Source organism: Podarcis liolepis (genome assembly GCF_965112155.1).
Source record: "Podarcis liolepis genome assembly, chromosome: 15".
Classification (NCBI taxonomy): Eukaryota; Metazoa; Chordata; class Lepidosauria; order Squamata; family Lacertidae; genus Podarcis; species Podarcis liolepis.
Genome location: NC_139566.1, coordinates 6,466,203 through 6,474,261, shown reverse-complemented (window position 1 = coordinate 6,474,261; position 8,059 = coordinate 6,466,203). Strand labels below are relative to the sequence as shown.

General features: G+C 45.0%; 1 long non-coding RNA gene across 1 annotated transcript; it reads left to right on the top strand.

Annotated features, from left to right (window-relative positions):
* The first annotated feature begins 3,473 nt into the window (after positions 1-3,473).
* Positions 3,474-5,900, top strand: LOC310694346. The gene is made up of 2 exons (XR_014519606.1): positions 3,474-4,031; positions 5,354-5,900. It is a non-coding gene; the product is annotated as an uncharacterized lncRNA (long non-coding RNA).
* Positions 5,901-8,059: the final 2,159 nt, after the last annotated feature.

The following is an 8,059-nucleotide window of genomic DNA, read 5'->3' as shown; positions in this document are numbered from 1 at the left end:
TTAAGAATAGATATATTGGAAATTTGAGTTCATAGCAAGAATTATAGTAACAAAATGCATAATTAGAAAGACTTTAGAAAACCATCAGTTGAGGTTGAGGAAAGTATTAGGCTGTGATATTATTATTATTATTATTATTATTATTATTATTATTATTATTATTACTATTATTATTATTATTATTATTATTTAAAAAAGGAATCTCCAGGTCTCCATAAATTTCTGTCTGAAATCCTGGGTAAGGGCTGCCGGTCAGTCTGTACAGTCCTGAACTAGATGGATCAATTGGTCTGAGTGTGGGGAGATATAGTATCTGTATAGTATTGTATCTGTATAGTATAGTATCTTTAAAGTACATGACTTTCCCTAAAGAAGAATGGAGACTGTAATTTGTTAAGGGTCCCCGGAATTGTACCTCTGTGAGGCGGAAACTAGGTAGAAGGCAGTTTCCTATTTTCCTTCATTACTTTCCCCATGCAAACTACTCGCACACAGTTCATTCACTGACTTGTGAACTGGCATGGAATGCAAGGCGTTTTCCCAGGGCAAAATTAACCCACAAGCATATCACACTCTGAATGCCCTCAGTTGGGATTCAGGTTCTCTGTGAGATGATCCCCAGTGAAGAAGCTTCTGTTAATGCAAAAGGAATTCCACTGCATTCTTAGAATTCCACTGCATTTACCACATAAACACCAGCAAGAAGACATTTCAGGAGATCTTAATGGCGCTATGCTCTTTTTGTAGTTTTAAGAACAGCAGCTGCATTGGCTCCCAGCTTGTTTCCAGGTCCAACTCAAAGAGCTCACATTCTTGTTTAAAGCCACAAATGACTTAGGCCCCAGAAAGACCACCCCCTTCCATAGAAACAGTCTCAGGTGTTCAGATCAGCAGAGGAGGGCCTGTTGTGGTAGCTCTACCACCCTCAGAAGTTGGGGATGTGTAACCCAGGAAAGGGCATTCTCTGTGGCAGCCTTTAAGTTGTGGAATTCCTTTCCCACAGAGGTGCCCCTGGTGCCTTCATTGTATGTTGTTGTTGTTTAGTCGTTTAGTCGTGTCCGACTCTTCGTGACCCCCTGGACCAGAGCACGCCAGGCACTTCTGTCCTCCACTGCCTCCCACAGTTTGATCAAACTCATGCTGGTAGCTTCGAGAACACTATCCAACCATCTCATCCTCTGTCGTCCCCTTCTTCTTGTGCCCTCCATCTTTCCCAACATCAGGGTCTTTCCCAGGGATTCTTCTCTTCTCATGAGGTGGCCAAAGTATTGGAGCCTCAGCTTCACAATATGTCCTTCCAGTGAGCACTCAGGGCTGATTTCCTTAAGAATGGATACGTTTGATCTTCTTGCAGTCCATGGGACTCTCAAGAGTCTCCTCCAGCACCATAATTCAAAAGCATCAATTCTTCGGCGATCAGCCTTCTTTATGGTCCAGCTCTCACTTCCATCTTCATTGTATAGTTTTCATCATATGCTGAAGAAACACTTCTTGACTATGGCCATTCTCACTTGATATGTAGTGTCAAAAAGCATCCCAATCTGCAAGTGGTGAGAGAATCCCATAGGTCTAGCTGCTTAGCTAGGTTCAGTTTCTTTGGAATGAAATTCAGTGGCGACTGGGGTGTTTACACATGTTCATAACTGGAGCATAGGATGGAGGGGCTCACAACATTAACACCCCACAAAAGCTTGCTTCACATTACAGTGGTACCTCGGGTTACATACGCTTCAGGTTAAAGATGCTTCAGGTTACAGACTCCGCTAACCCAGAAATAGTACCTCGGGTTAAGAAATTTGCTTCAGGATGAGAACAGAAATCGTGCTCCGGCGGCACGGCAGCAGCAGGAGGCCCCATTAGCTAAAGTGGTGCTTCAGGTTAAGAACAGTTTCAGGTTAAGGACGGACCTCCAGAATGAATTAAGTACTTAACCTGAGGTACCACTGTAGTTGTAGCTTTGGATCAAGCATGTCTCTGTGCCTCCAGCTTCCAACTTGCTTTCAGTTCAGCTAAGCACACTCTCTCTGACCATTATTCTCCTATGGATGCTTGTTTTAGACTAATGTTATTTTCACTTTTTGACAGTCTTAAATTACTATTAATTTTTTTTTTGGGGGGGTATTGATGATTTTATCACTTTATCTTTTCCGTAAAATGCCTTGTTTGTTTTTTACCATCAAGTGTTGTATAAAGATTATGAAATTAATTAATCAATTAATAAGGATCGGGCCAATGCCACACCATGCACTTAAACCATTATGGTTAAGAGCGGTGGACTCGTAATCTGGTGAACCGGGTTCTCTTCCCCACTCCTCCACATGCAGCTGCTGGGTGACCTTGGGCCAGTCACACTTCTCTGAAGTCTCTCAGCCCCACTCACCTCACAGAGTGTTTATTGTGGGGGAGGAAGGGAAAGGAGAATGTTAGCCGCTTTGAGACGACTCCTCCTCCTCCTCCTCCTTCTTCTTCTTCTTCTTCTTCTTCTTCTTTAAAAGTTGAAACTCTCCCCCCGCCACCACCGCCACCGACTGAGGGAATCCTGGCTAGTTTCTTTTCCTCCGTGGGGGGGGGGGAGGGAGGCAGGAATGGGAAAGTCGGAGAGCTCTTGAGTGATTGATAGCCTGTCCCCACACACCCTGATCACTGTGCTGTTGCCAGGAAGAATGAGTCTTGATCCTGGTGTAGAAGGGGAGGACAGCCCACCTTGCAATGTGGACAGAACACCCAGGAACTCCTGGCAAGGAGCCATTAACTGCACGAGGACAACACTCTGTGTGTCCACAGAGATAGGCACTGTGGTCCATTCAGGGTGATGAGGGTTATCAGAAGGATACCTTCTTCCCCTTCCAGTGTTACAGTTCCTAGGTTTCTCTGAGAAGATGGATCCATTGTTCAACTATTCTGAAAATTGTTGCTGTTTAAGAGGACTCGGGATCTCAGCTCCCTTAAGAAACTACATCTCCCAAGATACTTTGAGGGAAGCACTAGGGCCGCCACTCCCTACACTTGTGCTGCTCACCAACCCCAGCTACCCATCATTCCAAAGGCATTGTGGGGTCTCGCTTCAGAAACAAAAAGCTGAAATACACATTTTGATATATGCGCAATGAAGCAGAAATAAAAACAATGGCTAAAAACACTTTGTTGACTCTTACACCCAGAACCCACTGCTGTATTCTCACAGCAACCGAACTCTCCTGAAAGTGTTAGTGTTCTTTGGTGTCAGATGTGTCCCTATTCTGGGAATTGAGGGGCTCCTGTACCATCGTAGTCTCTAGTAGCATATCCTCCAACATTTCTCCAATGAAAATAGGGACGTCCCAAGGAAAAGCAGGACATTCAAATCAGAAACTGGAATGGCTTCTGGAAATCCAGGAATGCCCCTGGAAAATAGGGACACTTGGAGGGTCTGTAGCAGGTTGCAGGTGCCCCCTAGACTTAGGCCTGTGGGTTTACTAGCTGTTTTAGCAAACTGCATTAATCAGACATAGTTCTAAGGCATAAAGTGTGTGGAAACAGTGAAAGAAACAATCATCTCCATGATGTGTCTTCTGAACATACAGTAAAACATCACCCAAAGTGATTGCCCTACCGGATATTGCCTTTCTTTATCAGTGACTGTTATCTTCCCCATGATCTGTCTTCAAATAATCCAGGAAGACGTCCTGTGATAGGTTTCTCCTGCCAGGCATTGTATTTATTTATCCCAAAAGTTGCCCAATGTTTGTTGATCTGCAGGTTACCGAGAAAGGCAATTAATTAAGTTACACGGCACGGAATCACCCCCTGGAACGTGATCCGGCGCCTGCTGTATTGCATACATGATCCTATTATTTCCTGGAGACACTTTTCCAAGGGGTGGGGCCCATCCATCGAAGATTTGCTCATGGCTTGAAGGGCAATATTGCTCAAGAGGGGAAATTCATTTCCAGAAGTAAGGCAAGGGGACCGTATAAAAGGTCTCACCCTCCAAGGATCCAGACATAGACTTCGGATCTTCACTACTGCAGTTTTTCCAGTTGGCATTTGGGGTAAGTCTGGAGATACCACCCGCTCTATTGATTGTATTTGTGGGAGGTCTGAACGTTGATTATTCAAAATGTATGAGGATAACCTTGTTTCCAGATTAGGTGTCCTTGGGTTGCATCTAACTACATTCTACTTAGGATAGACACAATGAAATGAATGAACCTTTGTTATCCATGTCTATTGTCTCCAGTGGGTATCCTCTGCGTAAAACTAGCATGGGCTTTGAAAACCATCTCTGGGCAGAGATTTTAAGTGAAATGTGCTAGCAAGTAATTGACAGATTATAGGCATTGGTGAATGTAGGAGTCAAGAGAATCTCTGGCAATGTTCTTAACTTGGTAGCAGAGCATCTACTTTGCATACAAAAGGTCCTAGTTTCAGCTCCTGAAATCACCCCCTGGAAAGCCACTGCCAATCACTGTGTAGACAATGTAGAAATGGCTCAGTGATCAATGATCTGACTCAGCATGTGGCCACTTCCTACGTTCATGTATAGGCTAGTCTTGAAGGCACTAGAGTCCAAGGCATATTTTCTCCCTTAAAGAGGTTAGGGAGCAGGAGCTCCTTTAGTCTGGATCACTTGCTTTGCCAGATGAGCATACTGTATGTTCAGTCAAGGAGCAATAAAGAGGGTGATGGTTTCCTCCATTCTGAACCTCAATATAGGTACACGTTGGCCTCGGCTACTAGGAGCACAGAAAGCTGCCTTATGCTGAGTCACGTACCACTGACTAGTCTAGATTAGAATTGTTAGCATTGATTGGCAGTGGTTTTCCAGGGATTAGAAAGGGGATAATCCCAAGTCTACCAGGAGATGCTAGATTGACTTATGGTTTGATTCAGAAAAAGGAAGCTTTATATATTCCTGTTTTACAAAATTAGATATCCAGTGTACATTGGGTGTACACTGGGTGAGACCCACAACAGTTAAAATATTTACTTATGTACTTATGTACTTGAATCGCGTCATCATTCCTTCAAGAAGCTCAAGATACGCAGTTTTCCTCCTATACATTTTATCTTCACAACTCTGTGCAGTAGGTTGGCCTGAGAGGACTTGACTGGCTCAAGGTCACCCAGTAAGATTGGTGGCTTGGTAGGGATTTAAACTCAAGTCTCCTAGATCTTAGTCTGGTGCTCTAACCACTAAGACACACTGGCTCCATTTAGAAATCTATTTCAGCTTCTAACACAAACAGAACATTATAGATGCCTCCTACACGGAGGGAAGGCCACCATATTGTGAGCTGCTTTGAGTGGAAGACTAAGAAAGATATGCTTGTGCTTGACCTTCGTTGAAAGGCTATTTCTTCATTTCTCACAGGACTCCAAATTTGACCGATATCAAGATGTGCTCCCGCAGGGATAGAGGATGCTGCAACAAACCACAGGACTCCTGCCAACACCAACCTCCTGTGGTCACCCCACCTCCATGCAACCCTCCTCAGGTTGTCCCACCACGTTGCCCAAAACAACCTCCCGTAGTCATCACACCTCCATGCATTCCTCCTGTGGTCATCCCACCCCCTTGCCAGCAGCAGACAAAGCAAACTCCCCAGTGGCCAGGCCAGCAGAAGTAAAGGAGACATGTCTCCCAAGGAAGGCCTGTTTGGTGTCTGAAGGGTCAACATGTTCTCTTGAGTCGCCTCTGGCTGAAAGAAGCGGAACACCCTCCCACCCGAACCTATTGCATGTCTTACTCCCTGCATAAAAATGTATCACATATTTTCTCCATCTGGAATGGAAATCCCAGCGTCTTTCATTCATCCTGAAATGTGATCTGAAAAAGAAATATATATATATACATATCCCTTTTCTGCTTTGGTCCCTATTTGGACAACAGTAATCAATAAAATTATATGCTAAGCTAAGACTGTATGCTGCAGTTCAATTATTCTTTACACTGGTGTTCCTTTTTACATCTGGTGCACCTCAACATTTTCTTTGTGCATGCATTTGTGAGCTAAAGGGGAACCATTGGCACTCCAGATGTTGCTGAATGACAGATTCCATCAACCCCTTGCAGCATGGCCAGGAATGCTGGGGCATGTCATTCTGCAACATCTCAAGGGCCAACATTTCCCCAGACCTATGTTAGCATCTTGTAAAGGTAAAGGGACCCCTGACCATTAGGTCCAGTCATGGCCGACTCTAGGGTTGCAGCACTCATCTCACTTTATTGGCCAAGGGAGCCGGTGTACAGCTTCCGGGTCATGTGGCCAGCAGGACTAAGCTGCTTCTGGCAAACCAGAGCAGCGCATGGAAATGCTGTTTACCTTCCGGTACCTATTTATCTACTAGCACTTTGACGTGCTTTTGAACTGCTAGGTTGGCAGGAGCAGGGACCAAGCAAGAGGAGCTCACCCCGTTGCGGGGATTCAAACCGCCGACCTTCTGATCAGTAAGTCCTAGGCTCTGTGGTTTAGCCCACAGTTCCACCCGCATCCCTTAGCATCTTGAGGGAACCCTAAAAATGAGATAAAATCAAGTGTCTAGTCAATGTGACTATGATTTGTATTTGAAGACCAGCAGGCAGTGTCTGAAGACATCTCTGGGTGCCAGAGGAATGAGCAGAACCTCCTGGTATGTGGAGATGTGTGGAAATACAACTCTGTACAGGGGGAACAAGGGATTCCCTAACAACTCTCAGGAGCCTTAACAAACTTAAGTCCCCAGGATTCTTTGACGGGAACCATGAGCGGTTAAAGTTGGATCACGATTGCTTTAAAGGTAAGGTGCAGATGGGGTGACAGACTTAGAGTCGGCTTCTTCATTCTAATGGAATGCTCTCATTAGCAATGAAGCTGATACGATCATGCAGCAATTATATTGTCATATCAAATAATCCTTCTCGTTGTGGAATGCCCTCCCCAGTAACGTGCTCCCGTCCACATGATTATTACCTTTCAGGAAGAATTTTAAAATATTCCTGTTTAAGCAGGCATTTTGTGGGCTGTTCCTGGCAAACCTCAAGATCGCTGGATGGGAGCATGTTTCTAATTGCAATTGCACTTAAAATTATTTTAACCGCAACTGCTTTTAGATGTTTACAATTGTTTTGAGGGTGGTTCATTCTGCTTTAGAATGATTCTCCTTTGTTTCGTTTTATCTCTTTGCTGCTCTGGGCCCCTTGTTTCCATGCCCTATTGACGGAAAGATCTGCAGTGCAAGGCTGCCATTTCCAGAAAATTCATTTAGAGTGCTATTAAAAGTGTCAAAGGCGGGGACCGCCCTTTAATTAGTTTTGGACTAACATGCAGAGGACAAATGACATACAAGATGAGATAAACATCAGAAGAGGTGACTCAGAAGATAATTCCTGTGAGTGATGAAAGCATTAAGTGGAAGCATTTCTTTGTAAAGATGCTGGTCAAGCAGAACAGGGCTTGGCAGGTGGTATATAAACCTACCCCACCACTGTGTTCCCCGTTCAGTTGATTCCAGCAACAGAGGTGCCTTCTCAGTGTTTACAGTAAGCCTTTTTCCCCAATTTCATTTTTCTTTTCTTTATTTAACCATTCAGCCAGATACCTTTCTTGCAAATGGACAGAGGCGAAGCAACCTGCTCCGATACCTGGAGGGACACTTGTCCTGGGGGATGGGGCGTGGTGTGCATCCCGAGGGGCGTGGCACACCACCCATGGGGGGCATGGTGTGCATCCTGGGGGCCTGGCACGTGTCCCGGGGGCTTGGCACACATCCAGGGGGTGCGCTGCGTGCCCCAGGGGTACCACCAATTGGGGGTTGGCATTTTGTCAACCCCCCCCCTTTGGAATGACACCCAGGGCGGACCCCCACCCCAACTCGGAATGCGCCTGCAAATGAATTTGACCCCAGTTCCTTGTTCTCCCCCCAATGGTGAATTCAGCTGGGTATAATGCGGTAGAGTTCAGCAGGCCACCTGGCCTTTAATAGTTTTTCTATTTTGCAGGCATAATAGGAGATTATAAATGCTTGTGTGTGTGTGTGTGTGTTTAAAAATGTTGTATTTGATTGCAAACAGCTTTCAACCTGGTCTGGAAGTTTCTAA